A 20,284-nucleotide genomic window follows, 5' to 3' on the forward strand; every position below is an offset into this window, starting at 1 on the left:
CTCTGTTGCGTATAACTCCAAAGAATTCATATCACTTTTGAAAGGAGCGTGTTTACACTGTGTACCAGCACAGTATCTGTGCATTTCTTGTTCACTTAATTCTTCCCCTGACAGCTCAGCACATATGGACATTTTACTCAAGCAGGTATTCAACTTTTTTCTACCCAGAAATTATTATTCAGACATGTTTTGTGTGTGCAGACAAACAGCACAGTGTTTCTACTTTTCCCCAGCTCTCTAGCCAGTCTATTCTTCTGCTTCTATTCCAGGACAATGCTTCAGGCCCCCTGTTTACCTTTCTTTTGTTTGGATTTCATGCAAGCTTACATCTGTGATCTTTGCTATAACCACAGCAGCAATAAACAGAGTTTTCTAAAGGCTTTGTTTCCTGATTTCATCTATGCTCAATTCAGAAACCCAAAGCTCCCTCATCTCACCTTGGGTGGAAGTGGAGGTGTACATCATCCTTTCATTAGAACACAGACTTGTCTTTATGAATCACAATGGATGGGAGAGAAGTATCTGGCAGTCTGATGAGGAGGAAACAACAAAATTATGAATTAAGGATGACTCCTGAGGAAGAAATGATAGCTTGGAAAAGGGAAGATGAAGACAAAAGGGTAAGAGAAGACTCTCTGAATATCTGAAGGTGTTAAAAAGTTATCTGGTCCAGTCTGGTATATCAGGAGCTTGGAAATTGCCACTCTTGTTGTCGCAACAAGAAAAAAGCTGAACAAACTAAAAATCAACAAATCTTAGATTCACCGGAAAATTGAAGTCACAAGGCAAAACACTGCCCTCAAAATCGGAAACAAAGATTGGCAGATACAGAGAATACTAGCTTATTGGAGCAGAATTTCAGGACCAGAAGCCCACCACTTGAGTCCATAATGGTGTTCAAAATCTTAAACTTTGATGAACTACTGAAGGCTCAGTGTGGATAAGTCTGAGAGTTAAAAACTTCTAGTCTTAAGGGGATTCCAAACTCTCCTTAGATTTACCTCCAGGAGTCCCATCAGGTTCTCGGGGAAAAAGTTAGAAAAAGATTGCCTCCTGCTTCAGGCATGGGGAAGGGGAAAATAGCCGTTTTGAAATACACCCAAAGTGTTCTATTTGCCTTTACAAAAGCATGCCCTTAAGGAAAAATAGTTCATTGCAGTCTGATCACCTTGAATTTTACCAGAGACTAACTGACCTAGGAGAGGTAAATACCCAACTCCAACCCACTCTAGTCTTCCTGTCTCATTTACGTGTGTGTGTGTGTGTGTGTCAGTGGAGGAGCTGAGAAGCACTTGTGAAGGACACAATTCAGGGGCATAGTCTCACAAAAATGACTGAGACCTAATTATATGACTATAGAATACTTCCCTTCCCCCACATATTACCATGTATCAACAGCACTCCTGTATAAGGAGATCACACCTGAGAGAACTGTACATCTCAGCAATTATTTAAGAAGTCTCTAGAGAAACACAAAGACAACAGTGGGGACAAAGACAAGGGTAATGGAGGAAACTTTAGCCTCTGAAACCTAAAGCTATAGAAACAGTAAACCCAGCCTAACTCCAGGCCCGGTAACTGTAAGATTTCATGCTAAAGAACTATTTATCTCAGTTCCTTTTACCTGGTACATCACGTACAGCTTTCATACAAAAATTACAAGGCATACTAATAGACAGACAACAACGTTTGAAGAGACAGAACAAGCATCAGAACCAGGCATAGTTATGACAGAGATTTTGGAATTATAGATCAGGAATTTAAAATAACTATGATTAATAAACAAAACGATATTGAACCTGAAGTGATTTTGCTCAGCCGTTGCACAGCAAGCCAATCTCTGACACTACATGTAGTGGAAGAAAGTAGGAATTTTATTATTGCACAGCACTGAGCAAGGACAGAGGGCAGCTAATGTTGAAATACCAATCTCCCCAAAAAGCTAAAAGGAAGGGTTTTTATTTGGAGTTTTAGATAGGGGAGGAGGAGCATATGGCCTTGCCGGTCAGAGCTTTCCCACCAGCCTGTCTTTGGCCTTGAGACTACTTGCAGAGAGGAGGAAGCCCATGACCTTGCTGATCAGCAGCTTTCCCACGAGGCTGTATCTCTTTGCGGGGAGGAGATAATGAATCCAGGTGCTTGTCCTTGGTGGTGTCTATCTCCGTGGATGATAGGGGATTCTGGAGCCAGGAAGCCAGGGAGTAAGCAGGAAATGAGTGTTTTGGTTTTAACCCCATATATGCTGGGTTTAATGTAGGGAAACTGATATCAAGGTTGATATCAAAAGAACTCAATGAAAAAGTGGACAGATATAAAAATAGATGCATAATGTAATTAGCTACATGGGAACTCTAAGGAAGAATCAAAAGGAAATGCCATAAATAAAACACTCTAACAGACATTAAGAATAACTTTGATGGACTCGTCAGTAGACTGAAAACTGCCAAGGAAAGAACCAGTGAGTTTAAAGCTATGTCAATAAAAACTTCCAAAACTAAAATGGAAACAGAAAAAAGAATGAAAAAATGGAACAGAATATCCAATAACTCTTGCATAACTACCAAAGATGTAATATTTATGTGCAATAGGAATACAAGAAGGAGAATAAAGAAAAAGAACAGAGAGGAGAGAAGAGAGACAACCAACACAGCAGAGTGTAGAGCATGGTAGAGATTTGTGGTTATAAGTCCTAACTCTGAAACCGGAGAGACTTGGGTTCACATCTCATTACTGCTTCTTCCTTCCTGGTCTGTTGTCTTTCGTCAATTTATTTAATTCTGGGGAATCTTTATTTCTTCATATATAAAATTGGAGAAAATAATACTTAATATCCTATGGGCTTGCATTGAGGAATAAAGGAGATACTGTATGTAAAGAAGTTGGCATAATATTTGAAATATAGAAATTGCTTAATAGAATTTAGTTAATATCAATGTTTGGAGGGTGTATTCTATTATAGATACTAGGCTATCCCTATTCATATAGTATTAAATGTGGTCCAGACATCATAGTTTTATCACCCCCGTATTACACAGAAGAAAACTGAATATTCAGAGAATTAAACAACTTAGTCAAGGTCACATACTGAATAAAGAGCAGAACTTAGATTAACTTTAAGGTCTGTCTTATTCCAGTGTGTGTTCATTCTCTCCCCCACTCCACTAATATACGTCATTCTGCATGCCATTTAAAATAAATACATCTATATTTATCATATAGTTACTTAAATTTTCCTGCGTCCAAACTAAGACATCCATTTAGGTTGGAAATGTGAATAAAAACAGGAAGAACAAGGCAGAGATCTTAGGACTACATTATTTAAATATGACCATCTTCAATTGCCATATGTAGAATACTAAATTCAGGATGTGTAAAATGTCCAATGTTCAACTCTTTGACAATGCCTCTTTATCTTAAGAAATATTGAAGCAGAGAGATTTTGAGGTTTTCAGGTTCAGATTTTGCCTTTAGACAAATGCCCATCTGAATTTCCTGGAACAATTGACTCATCCTTTCCTTAGGACTGCACGTGTCCAGAGCTGGGTCTTTTCTCTTCTAATGCAATTAGACTGTAATTCTTTGAGACTGTAATACTTTGAGACCATGTATAGTGATTTTCCATCTTTGGATTTCATAATTTAGCACAATTTCTGGCACTAAACAATTCCAATTATGTATATTCTAAATATGTGCTAAATATATATAAATGTCTGAACATGTCAGCACTCCCAGAAGGAAGATTTTTCTTTCATTTTTGTATTAGGTTATGATAGTTTACACCCTCGTGAAATTTCAGTTGTACATTATGGTCAGTTATATTATAGGTGCACCACTTCACTCTTTGTGACCACGCCCCACTCCCATTTCCCCTGGTAACCACTAATCTGTTCTCTTTGTCCATGTGTTTGTTTATCTTCTGCATATGAGTGCAGTCATACAGACTTTGTCCTTCTATGGCATATTTCACTTAACATAATACCCTCAAGGTCCATCCATGTTGTTGTGAATGGGACCATTTTATCCTTTTTTATGGCTGAGTAGTATTCCATTGAATATATATACCATATGTTCTTAATCCAGTCATCAGTCGATGGGCACTTAGGTTGCTTCCACATCTTGGCTACTGTGAATAATGCTGCAATAAACATAGGGGTGCACAAGTTTCTTTGAATTGCTGATTTCAAGTTCTTTGGATAGATACCCAATAGTGGGATGGCTGGGTCACATGGTATTTCCATTTTTAATTTTTTGAAAAATCCCCATAGTGTTTTCCCTAGTGGCTGCACCAGTTTGCATTCCCACCAGCAGTATATGAGGGTTCCTTTTTCTCCACAACCTGTCCAACATTTGTTATTTTTTGTCTTGTTTATTTTAGCCATTCTAAGGGGTATAAGGTGATAGTGTAATTTTAATTTGCATTTCCCTGATGATCAGTGATGATAAGCATCTTTTCATGTTCCTATTGGCCATCCATAAATGTCTGTTCATATCCCCTGCCTGTTTTTTGATGAGGTTGTTTGATTTTTTTTTTGTTGAGTTGTGTGAGTTCCTTATACATTGTGGAGATTAACCCTTTGTCAGATATATGATTTGCAAATATTTTTCCCAGTTGGTGGGTTGTATTTTTGTTTCAATCTTGTTTTCCCTTACCTTGTAGAAGCTCTTTAGTCTGATAAAGACCCACTTGTTTCTTCATTCTATTGTTTCCCTTGTCTGAGATTACATGTGTCCAAAAAGATGCTTTTAAGACTGATGTCAAAGAGTGTGATGCCTATATTTTCTTCTAGAAGTATTATGGTTTCAAGTCTTACTTTTAAGTCTTTGATCCATTTTGAGTTTATTTCTGTGACTGGTATATAAGAATGGTCCATTTTCATTCTTTTACAAGTGGCTTTCCAGTTTTCCCAACCCCGTTTGTTGAAGAGACTTTCTTTTCTCTAATGTATGTTCTCAGCTCCTTTGTTGCAGATTAGCTGTCCATAGATGTGTGGTTTTATTTCTGGGCTTTCAATTCTGTTCCATTGATCTGTGTGCCCATTTTTGTACAAGCACCATGCTGTTTTGATTAGAATAGCTTTGTAGTATATTTTGAGTTCAGAGATTGTGATGCTTCCAGCTTTGATCTTTATTCTCAGGATTGCTTTAGCAATTTGGGGTCTTTTGTTGCCCCATATGAATTTTAGGATTCTTTGTTCTATTTCTGTAAAAAATGTCATTGGGCTTCTGATTGGGATTACATTGAATCTATAGATTGCTTTAGGCAGTATGGACATTTTAGCTATGTTTATTCTTCTAATCCATGTACAAGGAATGTCTTTCCATCTCTTTATGTCATCATCAATTTCTTTCAGGAAAGTCTTGTAGTTTTCATTGTATAGGTCTTTCACTTCCTTGGTTAAATTTATTCCAAGATATTTTATTCTGTTTGTTGTGAATGTGAGTGGGGTTGTGTTCTTGAGTTCTCTTTCTGTTAGTTCACTATTAGAGTGTAGAAATGCTACTGATTTATGTAAGTTGATTTTGTACCCTGCAACTTTGCTGTAATTGTTGATTAATTCTATTAGCTTTCCCATGGATTTTGTGGGGTTTTCTATACATAAAATCATGTTGTCTGCAAACAATGAGAGTTTGACTCCTTTGTTGCCTATTTATATTCCTTTTGTTTCTTTTTCCTGTCTAATTGCTCTGGCTACAACCTCCAGTACTATGTTGAATAAGAGTGGTGAGAGTGGGCACACTTGTCTTGTTCCTGTTCTTAGAGGGATGGCTTTCAGTTTTTCCCCACTGAGTATGATGGTGGCTATGGGTTTGTCATATATGGCCTTTATTATGTTGAAATACCTTCTTTCTATACACATTTGATTGAGAGTTTTTATCATAAATGGATGTTGGATCGTGTAGAATGCTTTCTCTGTGTCTATTGAGATGCCATGTGGTATTATTTCCTCATTTTGTTAATGTAGTGTATCACATTGATTGACTTGTGGATGTTGAACCATCCCTGTGTCCCCAGTATAAATCCCACTTGATCATGGTGTATGATATTTTTAAGGTCTTGCTGCATTTGGATTGCCAATATTTTGTTGAGGATTTTTGCATCTATGTTCATCAGTGATATTGGCCTGTAGTTTTCCTTCTTTGTGTTGCGCTTGTCTGATTTTGGATCAGGATGATGTTGACCTCTTAGAATGTTAGGAAGTGCTCTATCTTCATCAAGTTTCTGGAATAGTTTGAGAAGGATAGGTATTAAATCTTCTTTGAATGTTTGGTAGAATTATCCTAAGAAGACATCTGGTCCTGGACTTTTATTTTGGGGGTTGTTTTTGATTACTGTTTCAATCTATTTACCTGTGATTGGTCTATTCAGATTCTCTATTTCTTCTTGATTCAGCTTTGGGAGGATGTAAGAGTCTAAGACTTTATCCATTTTTCCTAGGTTGTCCAATTTGTTGACATATAGTTTTTCATAGTATTCTCTTATAATCTTTTATATTTCTGTGCTATCATTGTGATTTCTCTTCTTTCACTTGTGATTTTATTTATTTGAGCCTTCTCTTTTTCTTAATGAACCTGGTTATGGGTTTGTCAATTTTGTTTATTTTCTTGAAGAACTAACCCTTTGATTCATTGATCCTTTCTGCTGCCTTTTTTGTTTTGACTTAATTTATTTCTGCTCTAATTTTTATTATTTCTTGCATTCTACTGACTTTGGCTTTGTTTGTTCTTCTTTTTCCAGTTCTATTAGGTGTAGTTTGAGATTGTTTATTTGAAATTTTTCTTGTTTATTGAGTTGAGCTTGTATTACACTGAATTTCCTTCCTAGGACAGCTTTTGCTGCATTCCCATATGAGTTTAGTATGGTGTGTTTTCATTTTCATTTGTCTCCAGATATTATTTGATTTCTCCTTTGATTTCTTCAATGATCCATTGGTCATTCACTAGCATGCTGTTTAATCTCCACATCTTTTCCCTTTTCCCAGCTTTATTCTTATAATTGACTTCTAGTTTCATAGCATTATAGTCAGGAAAGATGTTTGATATTATTTCAGTCCTCTTAAATTTATTGAAGTTTTCTTTTTTTCCCAACATATGGTCTATCCTTGAGAATGTTCCATGCACAGTTGAGAAGAATGTGTAACCTGCTGTTTTTGGATGGAGAGTTCTATGTATATCTATTACACCTATCTGGTATAGTTTTTCATTTAATTCTACAATTTCCTTGTTGACTTTCTGTCTGGATGATATATCTATTCATGTTAGTAGGGTGTTGAGGTCCTCTACTATTATTGTATTTTTGTTGATATCTCCTTTTAGTTTTGTTTATAGTTGTTTTATGTACTTTGGTGCTCCTGTGTTGGGTGCATATATAAGTGTTATGTCTTCTTTTGGAGTGTCCCTTTTATCATTATATACTGTTCCTCCTTGTCTCTCTTTACTTGTTTTGACTTGAAGTCTACTTTGTCTGATATAAGTATGGTGACACTTGCTTTCTTATGTTGGCTATTAGCTTGGACTATCATCTTCCATCTCTTCACTCAGTCTGTGTTTGTCTTTGGGGCTAAGGTGTGTCTTCTGGAGGCAGCATATTGTTGGGTCTTGTTTTTCAGTCCATCCAGCCACTCTGTGTCTTTTGATTTGAGGATTCAATCCATCTACATTGAGAGTGTTTATTGAAATGTGGGGGCCTAATGCTGCAATTTTGTCACGTTTTACAGTTCTCCTACATTTCCTTTGTTTCTCATCCCATGAATTTCGGACAATCAATTCGGTTAAGTAGTTTTCTATGTTGGTTTTCTTAGTTTTCTCCTTATTTGTAATTTGTGTCTCTATTCTAATTATTTGCTTAGTGGTTATCATGTGGTTTGTATAAAACATCTCATAGATGAGATAATCCATTTCCTGATAGCCTCTTATTTCCTTAGACTAAGCTGGTTCCATGTCTTTCCTCTTCTGCTTCTAAGTTGTTATTGTCACATCATTTTTTTCTTCTGGCATTGTGAGTTTGTGGTTAAAATGACAAGATTATATTTATTCTTGGTGTTTCCCTTCTCTTTATCTTTAATGTTATACTTAAGCATTTGCTAACCTGTTCTGATGGAGAGCTGCAATTTTCTGATTTTGTCTTTCTACTTATCTCTTTGCTCAGGGTTTTGTAACCCCTTTCTATTTTTCTTTTTTTCAGGTATGAGGGCCTTCCTGAGCATTTCTGGTAGGGGAGGTCATGTGGGAATAAACTCTCTTAGCTTTTGTTTATCTGGGAAAGTTTTTATATTTCCATCATATTTGAAGTATATTTTCGCTGGTTAGAGTATTCTTGCCTGAAAGTTTTTGTCTTTCCAAATTTTGAATCTATCATTACACTCTCCCCTAGCCTGTAAGGTTTCTGCTGAGAAATCTACTAAAAGCCTGATAGAGGTTCCTTTGTAGGTTATTTTCTTCTTCCTTGCTGCCCTTAATATTTTCTCTTTGTCATTGACTTTTTTAAGTTTCACTACTTGGGTTGGTCTTTTTATATTGATAAAATTTGAAGATATATTGGCTTCTGTCACATGGATTTCCAGTTTCTTCCCCAGGTTTGGGAAGTTCTCAGCTATTATTTCTTTGAACAAGCTTTCTGCTCCATTCTCCTTCTCTTCTCCCTCTGGGATACCTAGAATCCTTATGTTGCATTTCCTAACTGAGTCACTTGCCCCCTTGGGCTGCAGCAGAGCTGTGGGTGTTTAATGCAGCTGGTGGGTAGCTCACCCAGCTATTCCACTCCTGCTCCGAGGTCACCCAGCCTTTGAACTTGGTGGGTGGGACCTCTCCACTAGGGCTGAGCAGAGACTCTAACTGGGACCACTGTGGGACCATGAATTTTCCTACTGGTCCACTGAACAATCACAGGGGGCTTAGTGCTGTAGTCACCTGTTTCCAAAGTTGCACCAATGTGCATGCCCACCCTCTGGGCTGCAGCAGTGCTATGAGCATGTCAGCCAGGAGAGAGTTGCTTGCAGATACTAGGCTGTCTGGGGGCTGGAGAGTTTTCACCTATCTCCACCTCCTTCCCGGGGGTAGTCCATCCACTTTCTGATGTATAGTACTGTGGGTCTCTCAGGCATCCTGAGGTGCTGTGTGAGTATCCTCCATTGATCAACGAATGTCCATTTAGCTGTAGTTCAAAGGAGGAGAGACAAAAGAAAGTGCTCACTTGGCCATGTTGCTGATGTCACCCCTAGTCTTTTCTTTCATTTTTATAATCAAGGTGATTCTCTCTCTCTCTCCCCATCCCTTCCTCCCTCTCTTTCTGTCTTTTTTCTCCTCTAATTTCTTAAAAGTCCACTTATATGTTGGCTGATGCTAAAAAGGTCCAGTACTTCTTTATTCTAATATTAATATCTGTTAACTAGCCTGGAGGCTTTATGAAACCTCCTTGGACAATAATTTCAGTATCTATTTACTCCATATGTTTCTCTGTTTTATATCTGTCTTTAACTTACCTGTGTTCTACAACTCTATACGTTCTTTGGTTTGAATTAGTTTTCTTCTAATTTAAGTCTGTTTTATAAGAATTTGTTTTGTTATAGTATTTTTCTTCTCCCTTCTCCTGCCTTCCCAACATCGTAGGTTAATGCAGTATCTTCCTTCCCAAGGCTTCTTTATGTAGGTCTGTGCCATCATGGGAAGTTTCTTCAAATATTAGGGATGGAAAACAATGTTGGTCTCAGAACAGAAGATTGAAATACACAAGTTGGTTGGTTATCCTGGCTTCTGCCACACCAATGGACTATTTTACCTACACAAAAAAGATTCTCTCCCCTTAATAAAAAAGCTCTGCTATTGCTCCCCACTTTGGAGAAAGATATCACATGAGGAAATTATATTTGAGAATAGGAAGAGTGGATCAAATTATCCGTGCAAAAATTCCCATTCTTTATTATACTAAATAAGCTTTTTCAATATTCTATTAAAATGAGATATTTAAAAAAAAAAAAATGTCATGTAGTTCTTCCTTTTGTTTCCACTTCATTTCTATCCTCCATTGTAGTTCCTTACAAGAAACTTCTCTATGTGGACATTTGTTAACTCTGTTCTCCAAGTAGCCCCTGGGTGAGTAAGAATGAGAATATTGACACCAAGTATGAAAGTGACTTTGGGAAGCTATTTTTCCATAAAGCAATACATAAGAGTTCATCTGAATTCTAAAGATTTACTAAAGCTCGTGAATTTCTGCTATACTTTCTGCTCATTTAAAGAAAACCTTCAGACTATTTTAAGCTGAATAGAATGATAGAAATATAAGGATCTTGAAAGGCCATGAATGTCAGCAGCCTTTGAGGGAAATGACAAATTTGTTTTGAGTTAATATTCAGGGGCAGGTGTGTTAATAATTTGTAAAGGTAAACCTTAATTTCACTCAAAGCTAGTCTTTTGATGGTAGATTGTTAGAAAAACACAGGTCATGTCTTATAATGAAAACTACCATAAAAAGATTAAAGTTAGCAGATTGATATTGATCCATTTAATGGTAGGTAGCAAACTTATTTCTTTTCATCAGTTTTGCATTTGCACATTTATCTATTTCAGAGGCCAATCCAATAAAGTCTTGTATTTGACATTACCTTCCTGTGTCCTGCAATATTTGCTTTAGTTGGATTAAATCCTGATTGTTGCTACAGTTTCCTGAGGGCATTGGTATACTTGCCATTGCAAAATGATTTCTTTCATAAGACTTCTTTTCCTCTGTCCCTTTCCAGACTAGCATACTTTCCACTGTGAAATAACCTGGGTTAGCAAGCAGGAAGATAACCATGGCATCTGATTGTGCTATGCTTAAATAACTTTCCAATTATGTGACCCTATTCAATTTTATGATGAGGGACCTGAATAACATTTTCTCAGTTATCTTTCCCACTTCCAAGTAGAAGCTTTCATCTTTGAATGAAGAGCAAAATGAATCATTTGGTAACAGGAACACTGAAGCCACTAATTTTGAAAAAGAAGATACTGAGCTTTGGTATCTGAGCTTTAATAACTTCCAATTATATGTGATACATCATTAAAAATGAAACTATTATGTGTGTGTATGTGTGTTGATAATCTCCAGGCTTTAGTGAACTTGTAGCCATAAACTTGTCTCTGATTTATAAAATGAAGGTTGAAAACTTTTTCTATAAGCAGAATGAAATGGAACAATAAAATAGCTTAATGTATCCATGTCTTTGCTCCATTCTTCCTGGTTTACTTCAACCTCCTTGAACATTCGGTGCACATTTGAGAGGCAGCATAGCACAGAGATTCATAATGTCATCTCTTGAGACTGGTAATCTGTGTTGAAATCCAAAATCTGGCTATAAGTGCTCTCTGTGTCTCATTGACCTGAAATATAAAATATAAATGAAGACCATACTCGCTTATAGGACTGTTGTTTGAGTTAAATGAGACAACAACATGTTAAAAGTTTTCTTAAGCATAAGTGTCAGCTGTTATTAACGTCCTGCCATTACCATATTTGGTAGCCATCTGCTGATTTGGTTCACAACATCCCTCCTCCATTCTTGGTAGTAATTTTCTTAATTTCCTTGGGAAAACCTCTAATGTGGTTTTGTGAAGTCTTACTCAAGGTGCTTTGTCCTACCTAAGCCAAAGGGTGAGCATGAGAGCCTCCTAAGCCAATCAGATCTTCATCCTACGTAATTTTTAAAAATGTCTTCATTGTCGTGTTACTGATAATCAATAAAGTACACAAATATTGAGTCCAGAATGATGAATTTTTACACCCGTATAAACCTATGAAATCATCCTGAAGATAAAGACAAAAAATACTTCCTATACCACAAAACCTACTTCATGCCTCTTCCTAGTCTCTCCTCCTAAGGTAAACAATAGTCTGATTTCTATTATCAGAAGGGAGTTCTGTATATTTTTTTAAGTTTTTATGAATGTGATCATGCAATACATATTCTTTTATGTCTCTTTTTGGCAGTAATATGTCTGAGATTTATCCATACTAGGTGCACTCATCTTTTTTCATTGCTGTGCATTTTCTGATTGTAGGAATATGCCACACTTTATTCATTCTTGTACTGATAAACATTTAGATTTGCTAAATAAAGTTGAAGGAGCATTCTGGCACATATCTTTTGATGAGCAAATGCATTCATTTCTATTAGTATATAACCAGGGGTTGAATTACTGGATTGTATACTATCATGTATAGAATATTACCTTTAATAGACATTACCAAGGAGTTTTCCAAAGAAGTTAAATTATATTTCTACTATCTCTGAATGAGAATTCAAATTGTTCCATACCCCTGCCAATATTTGGTATTGTTAGTCTTTTTAATTATTGCCATGTAAGTAAGAATTAGTGGTGTCTCATCATCTTACTTTGTTATTTCTCTGAAAACTACTTATGTTGAATTACCTATCACACAATTTTTGGCCAGTTGGATATCTTCTTTTGTGAACTACCTGTTCAAGTATTTTCTTCAGTTTTTATCACACTGTCAATCATTTTCTTAATAATTACTAGGAGTTTTTTATATATTCTAGAAATGAATCCATTGCTGAAATATTCTTTGCAACTAGCTCTTCCCAAATCAGGGTTGCATTTTCACTCTTTTAACGTCTTTTGATGAACAGAAGTTGTCAATTTTAATAAAGTCCACTTTAATCTTTTTTTCCACTAAGATTTTCTGCTCTGCATAAGAAATCTTTACCCACCCCAAAGTCATGAAGATAATTTCTTCTGTTTACGTCTAAAAGATTTATTGTTTTACGTCTCACATTTATGTCTATGATCAATTTCAAATTAAATTTTGTATATACTGTGTAATCCAGCATCATTTATTAAAAAGACTATATTTTTCCTATTAAATTACAGTGGCACCTCATCACAAATCAAGTGATCTCTATATATTGGTTCTGCTTATGGACTTTTAAAAATTATATCCAATTAGGCTACTTTTCTATCCTTAGTCCAAAATTTACACTTTCTTAATTACTGTATCTTTATAATTTATCTTATTATCTGATAGTTTAAAACCCACATTGTTGTTTTCTTCTTTAGGAATGTCTTGGCTATTCCTTATTTCTTTGTATTTTCCTACAGAATTTGGAATGAGCATCTCAATTTCCATAAAAATAAAATACTTGGATTTTGATTGGAACATTTTTCTTACTCTACAGGCCTATAAAGAGGAATTGATGTAAAATATTGAGTCTTGCACACTATAAACATAGTATATCCCTCTTTTTATTTATATCATCTTCATTTTCCCTAAATATTTTGTAGTATTCAGTAGAGAAGTCTTGCATATATTTTCCTGGATTTATTAATAGTTGTACAGTAGTATTTTAAATGGTATTTTCTATTTAATTTTCTATTGTTTATTGCTACTATACAAAATACTATTGAATTTTGTATAATGACTTTATGGCTAACAAATCTTTTAGATTTTTTTATGTGCACATGCATGAGAAGTTTTTTTTTTCTTTAACTGATAATCTTTATAGCATTTTCCCCTATGTCCTATCATAGTGGCTGCGATATCTAGGAAAATATTGTCTGGAACTGGCGAGAGTGAATAGGCTTGTCGTTTTCCTAACCTCAAGGAGAAAGTGAAAAGTTCTTTTGTATTCCTAATCTGCCAGAAATTTTAAAATATTAACTTTTGGTAATTATTTTTCTGCAACTATTCAGATGGTCATACTTTTTTCTTCTTTAGTATGTTTTTCAATTAATTTATCTAGTTCACCTAAATTGTTAAAATTCTTAGAATAAATGTAAATATTATGTCTTTATTGTACATTTTGATATCTGCAGATTTGAGACACATCCTTTTTTCTAATCCTGATATTAATAATTCGTGTGTTTTCCTCTTTTTACATCATCCGTACTGAGGGTTTACTGATAATAGTTTAATAAAAAGAAAAAGAACTAATTTTGGCTTTGTTGATTTTATTCATTTCATGTCTTTCTATTTCAATAATATTTTTAATGTCTCTATCATTATTTAATCCCTCTATTCTTTTGAGATTAATGTATTGTATTTTTATAGCTTCTTGAGATGATAGCTTAATAATTAATTTTCAACTTTATATAATTCTAAATATGTCTCTCTCAACATATCTTTAGCTGCATCCAGCAGACTTTGATGTCACATTTTTATTTTGTTTAGAATACTTTCTAATTTTCATTGTGATGTCTTCTTTGACCCACACATTATTTAGAAGTATGTTTCTTAATTTGTAAACAATTTTTTTGAGGAATTTTAATCTTGATGAGGATACCACAGGGAAGTGGTCAAATGTGATCATACTAAGTATTGTGGCCTGATGAGGCTGTCTTTGAGTCTCTGCCATCAAGATCTTCACAGCTGCCGTGTCCCTGTCCTGTTCTCCCTTGAGTTAATGAATTACTTTGTATCCATCCAAGCAATTCTCTTTTTTCTTATGTAACCCAGAGTTGCTTTCTGTCTCATGTTACTAAGAGCCCCTAACTGACACACTGTTCACAAAATACTCTGCTCTGCAATTCCCTGTTATCTTTCTATTAAAATTTTGCCCAATAGCCAAGGTCCAATTTAAGTCATACTTCATTTAAGCAATGTATACTACCTCTTGACTTTTGCAAACTAATAACATTGTTTTTTTCCTGATTTATTCATTAAATTATTTTATACTTAATTATTATTAAGCATTCTTTCTATACCCAGACTCTCATAGCTGGGAGGTAGTGAAGGAGCTAGAAATTACATAGGAGATAAGATCCTGGGTTAGGTAGTTACTCAGATTCTATCTGACCACTACCAGTGACTGGAAGTTCACTACTTGAAGAGGCAGGGTGTTCAATGGTTGGGTAATTCTAATTATTTTTTAAAAAGATCTTTTTAATAAAGGTAAATAGTGCTTACTGTAATTCATATCTGTGGATCCTAGTTCATTCAATTCCCTGAAATATTACAATGCCTATAACCTTTTCTTCACAGCAAATCTGCAGATATTTGGAAAGTGTTATCCTGTCTACACTGAAGCTTCACTTTGACTCTTTCTACTCCATTAATTATTCTGTAGAGTAGATGACCTCCAGCTTCCTGTCAGACTTCATATAGACTCTGGATTACATTACGTTTACCTTGTCAATGGCTTTCAACTAATAAAACAAGGCATGCCACTCAAGATATGTTCTAACGATTGTAGGTTAGAGTGGAATTCTTACTTGATATTCACAAACTATTTTAACTTTGCAGGTACTAGGAAATATAAAATAGTCGTATGTTGCAGTAAAAGAGACTGTTGCTAAAATGTGATTAGGGGTGACTTTCTATTAAGGCATTTTAAATGAACCCTAAATACAACCCCTTAACAACTGAAAATGAGACTGTAGCACAAGAATTATTGCCTCCTTGACAAAATATCTTATGGGCTGGATTCATTTTTTTAAATTATATATTAAAAATGTAATTTATGAACTAAGTATGTTTGGAAGAGATTACTTATTTCCTGAAGGATAGGCCACAATATTCAGATCCATTAAATTATATATATTTGTATATATAAAAAATTAATTTATGTATAACTTTCAGGAATATGTCAACATTTTATTACGTGAAGTACAATTATCTAATGCTCATTAGTAACAACTAAAATAGAAAGTAAATATTTAACATGATAAGATAATTATCAAGTGTTAAAGAGACAAAATTTTAATCCAACAGAATCTAATAATATGCAATATATATACAGTAGGAGGTGAATTTAAGAAAGGTCAATAGAAACTACATTAGTAGAACCACAAAGAGATAAAACAGTTAAAGAAAAAAGGAATGGAGAGTTTAAGAGGCATGGAATGATATCAAATGATCTAACATATGAATAATATGAGTAACATATGAGCAATTGGAATCTCACAAGGAGAATAAATCTCACAAGGAAAGCCGTTATTGGGGAGATAACGGCTGAGAAGTTTCCAAAATTAACGAGACACCCCCAAAGCACAAATTCAAAAACTAATATAACTCCAGAAGGATAAATACCAAACCAAATCAAAGAAAAACAAACAAAACCTAACAAAAAGCCATAGAAATATTCTTTAAGGAGAAATTATGTTTGTTTCTAACAAAGGACTTGTCTCTAGAACATATCATGAATTCTGATAAGACAATGCAATAGGAGAATTGGTCAAAAGACTTGAAGAAATATTTCACAAAAGAAGATACATAAATGGCCAAAAAGCACATGAAAAGATGCTGAACTCAGTCATCAGACATATTTCATTGAAATTGCTGAAAATGAAAGACAGAGAAAATATTGAAGGCAGGTAGAACAAAAACACACATTACATACTGAAGATCAAGGAAAATATTCAAAGCAGACTTCTCACCAGAAACTATGAAAACCAGAAAATAATGAAGTGATATCAGTAAATTCAGATTTCTATGCCCAGGGAAAATATTTTTTTTTAAAATGAAGAGGAACTAAAGAGCTTTTCAGACAAACAAGGCTGGAAGAATTCAATGCCAGTAAAACTGTACTGCAGTAAATATTAGAGGAAACACAAAGAAACAAATCTTAAAAAAGAAGTAGAGTTGGAAAAGGCACATATAATTGTAAATATAAAATAATTTTATGGCTGTCACAATCAAAAACAGTGGTAGTATATTACATGCTTATAGAATATGTCAACACAAAATGTACGACAAAAATACAAAGAAGATGGAGGGAGGAATTGGGAGTACATTATTGTAAGGTCCATATATTATGTACGAAGCTGTATAATATTTGAAGTTATTACAGACAATTAGCATACATACTATAAAACATAGGGGAAGTATTCAAAAATCAAAAAAGGTATAAATATAAGCCAATAGTAGAGGTAGTATGAAATTGTAAAATATTTGCAATTAATTTTTAAAAGTCAGTAAAAAATGAAATGAGAAACAAAGGACCAAAAAAACAGGAAACAGCTAGTAAAAGCTGTCAATATGAAAAGAGTAAATACTATATGATTCAAACTATATGACATTCCAGAAAAGGCAAAACTATAAAGACAGCAGAAAGATCAGAGGACTGCCAGAGGTTCAAGGGGAGGGACAGTTGAATAGGTGAAAAACAGGATTTTTAGGCTAGTGAAACTATTCTGTATGATACTATAGTGGTAAATGTATGTCGTTATATCTTTGTCAAAACCGGTAGAATATATAACACAAAGAGTGATGCCTAATGTAAACTATGGAGGTTAATTAATAATAATGTGCCAATTTTGGCTCGATTGTAACAAATTCACCACACTAAAGTAAGATATTAATAATAGAGATAGTGGGGGTGGAGGAGAGAAGAGAAGGGTTATACGGGAACTCTCTATAATTTCTACTCAATTTTTATGAAAACGTAAAACTGCTCTAAAAATAGTCTATTAATTTAAAAGGGCAAGATCTAATTATATGTTAGTTAAAAGAAATTTGATTGTATATGAAAGGATAGATAGATTAAAAGTAAAATGGATGGAAATAGATATACCATGCAAACACTAATCAAACAGTAATGAAAGCTGGTTTGTCTATATGACATGAGATAAAAATTGAATTCAGAACAAAACATATTACCAGAGATTAAGGAGGAGGGAATCATGTAATAATAAAATGTTCAATTAAAAAAAACCAGCATAGGGGCTGGCCCCGTGGTCGAGTGGTTAAGTTCGCGCGCTCCGCTGCAGGCGGCCCAGTGTTTCGTTGGTTCGAATCCTGGGCGCGGACATGGCACTGCTCATCAAGCCACGCTGAGGCAGCGTCCCACATGCCACAACTAGAAGGACCCACAGCGAAGAATATACAACTGTGTACTGGAGGGGCTTTGGGGAGAAAAAGGAAAAAATAAAATCTTTAAAAAAAAAAAAAAAAAAAAAAAAAAAAACCAGCATAACACTTCTAACTGGGTATGAACCTAAAAACAGAAGTTCAAAATGTGTGAAGCAAAAATAGATAAAACTGAAAGGAAAAAGTCAGATACAAAATTAAAGTCAGAAAACTTCAAGACTCTTCAATATTCAGTAATCAGTAGAAAAAATAACTAGAAAATGGGAAAGAACATAGCAGATCTGAATATTACTATCAATGAATGTGAACTAATTAACATTTATAGAACACTTTATCCAATAATAGCAAAATGCCAATTTTTTTCAAGTGCACATGGAACATTCACCAAGATATAGACCATATTCTGCGGCAAAAGTCAGCAATTTTTGTTGTTCGCTTTTCACCCACTTGTGAAAAGCACAAGCGTAATTCCCAAGAATGGAGCAAAGCAGCATGGTTAAAACTCTAGTAGCAATCTAGTCATCATCAAGGCAAAAAGAGCCACAGAAAGGAGATGATGCAAGCCAAAAGATGAGGAGAAACTGTAGAGGGGAGAGAACCAGAGAAGATGCTAACAAATTCTGTGTGTGGATCCACACAATTTCAGTCTGATTCCTGAAACTCACAAGTACCAGATAACCCCAAATCAGCAGATCAAAGGCCTTGAGAACTGAACTGAGTTTGTACCACTCTGCCCAATCTGAACCTAACTAATTTGATTGCCTTTTAAGACAAAAACATCAACATCCTCCAGAGGATTATAATAAAACCCAGAGTTTGTTTAATATATCATTTACAAGGTTTGACTTATGTCATTTAGCTCAATTTCCTCAAGGTCAATCCATGTTGTTGCAAATAGGAGGATTTCCTTTCTTTTTTATGTCTGAATAATATTCTGTTGCATTATCATATATTATTCTATTCCTATATATCTTTCTTATCTTTCTTCATTTTAATCATATTTCCCTTTAATTTCTTGTACATTTTTATAATAGCTCTTTTAAATTCTTCATTTGCTAATGTCATCATTTCTGTTACTTGTGGTTCTGTTTTTTCCTTTTCATTTTTTTAGTAGTTATTGGGCATTTTCTGCTTCTTTGCATATCTAGTACTTTTTACTGCATGCTGGATGCTGTGAGTATTATTTTTAAATGGATTTTATCGCCTTTCTTTAAAGAGTGTTAGGTCTTCTTTGGGCTGGTGGCTAAGTTTCATGCTAATCAGTGTGATTCTTTGGAGGCTTCTTCAAAACTTGTTCTTAAAAGTCTGGAGTAGCTTTTACTCTAAGGCTAATTTATCTACACTGACAAGGTTTGATCCTTCTGGAGTCTCTTCTGAAAATGACGGGTGTTTTGTGGGTTATTTCCACCCTGCCAGGTAGGCCCTTGAACTTCTCACAGATCCACGTTAGGTCTTTCTAAGTGCACAGTTCCCTTGTCGTTGTACTTTCTCCAGAAATTGTCATGTATGCAGCCAAAAAAAGTAACTGCTGACAAAATATAGGGATAATTGGAGGGAAAAGGAAGTTTCTTGTATCTGCATTCATTATTATTTAATATACTATGTATTTTCCTTATTTTATTCACTATCTTTCTCTCCTATCACAATTTCATCTTGCGAGGGCAAGTGTTTTTTTTCTTTTTTTGCTAGAAAAGTTCTAAGTGCATAGAAATCGTATAATAAATAGTTGTTGTTGACTATTTTGGGGTTCAGCACTGTTGGCTGATTACCTAAAAATCCCCTATGATTCTGCTGAAGCCCTATGGGCTGGTATCCTTTCTGAGTGATTGATGTCCAAGCCTTTTGACTATTAAATATTTTGACTGTCACTCCTGATTATCTTTTCCTGGAATGGGAAGAATAAAGTTTTCAAGATCTTGAAAATAAATCAAAGTACTAATTACATTTGGTACATTTTCTTAGCTCTGATTAACTCATTTTTAAAAAAGATGCTGCTGCTACCTCATCATTAGAATGATTCATTTTCCTGGGTCACGCTTTAAATATAACTGAAACCCTTCATCACTTGGTAAAATCATCAGCAACCTTTCAACTTCTAACAGCTATTTTCAGTTATACCTACTACCACCTCCACCCTCAACACACACACAAAGTGCTCTGCTAAAAAACTCCTTCATTTGGCACTCTCCGTTATGAAGCAGCAGCTTCTACCAGCCTATGTCCCTAAGCTGATTCCTTCAACAAATACAAGGAAAGATTACTAATGAATGTGCTTCTATACTTATCATTATTCTTTTCTTGATTGTCCTGTGAACAAAGGAGAGAACACCAAGACTTAACTCAATCTGGGAACTTTTGTTGAAGGGAGAAGGAGGAGACAAGGAAGCAGGCCTGAGCTGAGGAAGGGTAGCTTCGTTTTTACTTACTGTGCTTCAGATTAGAACTATATGACTTAAGTCACTCTGGATTATTTTGTTAAGGCTG

The sequence above is a fragment of the Equus przewalskii genome, chromosome 1 (genome assembly GCF_037783145.1).
Source record: "Equus przewalskii isolate Varuska chromosome 1, EquPr2, whole genome shotgun sequence".
NCBI lineage: Eukaryota > Metazoa > Chordata > Mammalia > Perissodactyla > Equidae > Equus > Equus przewalskii.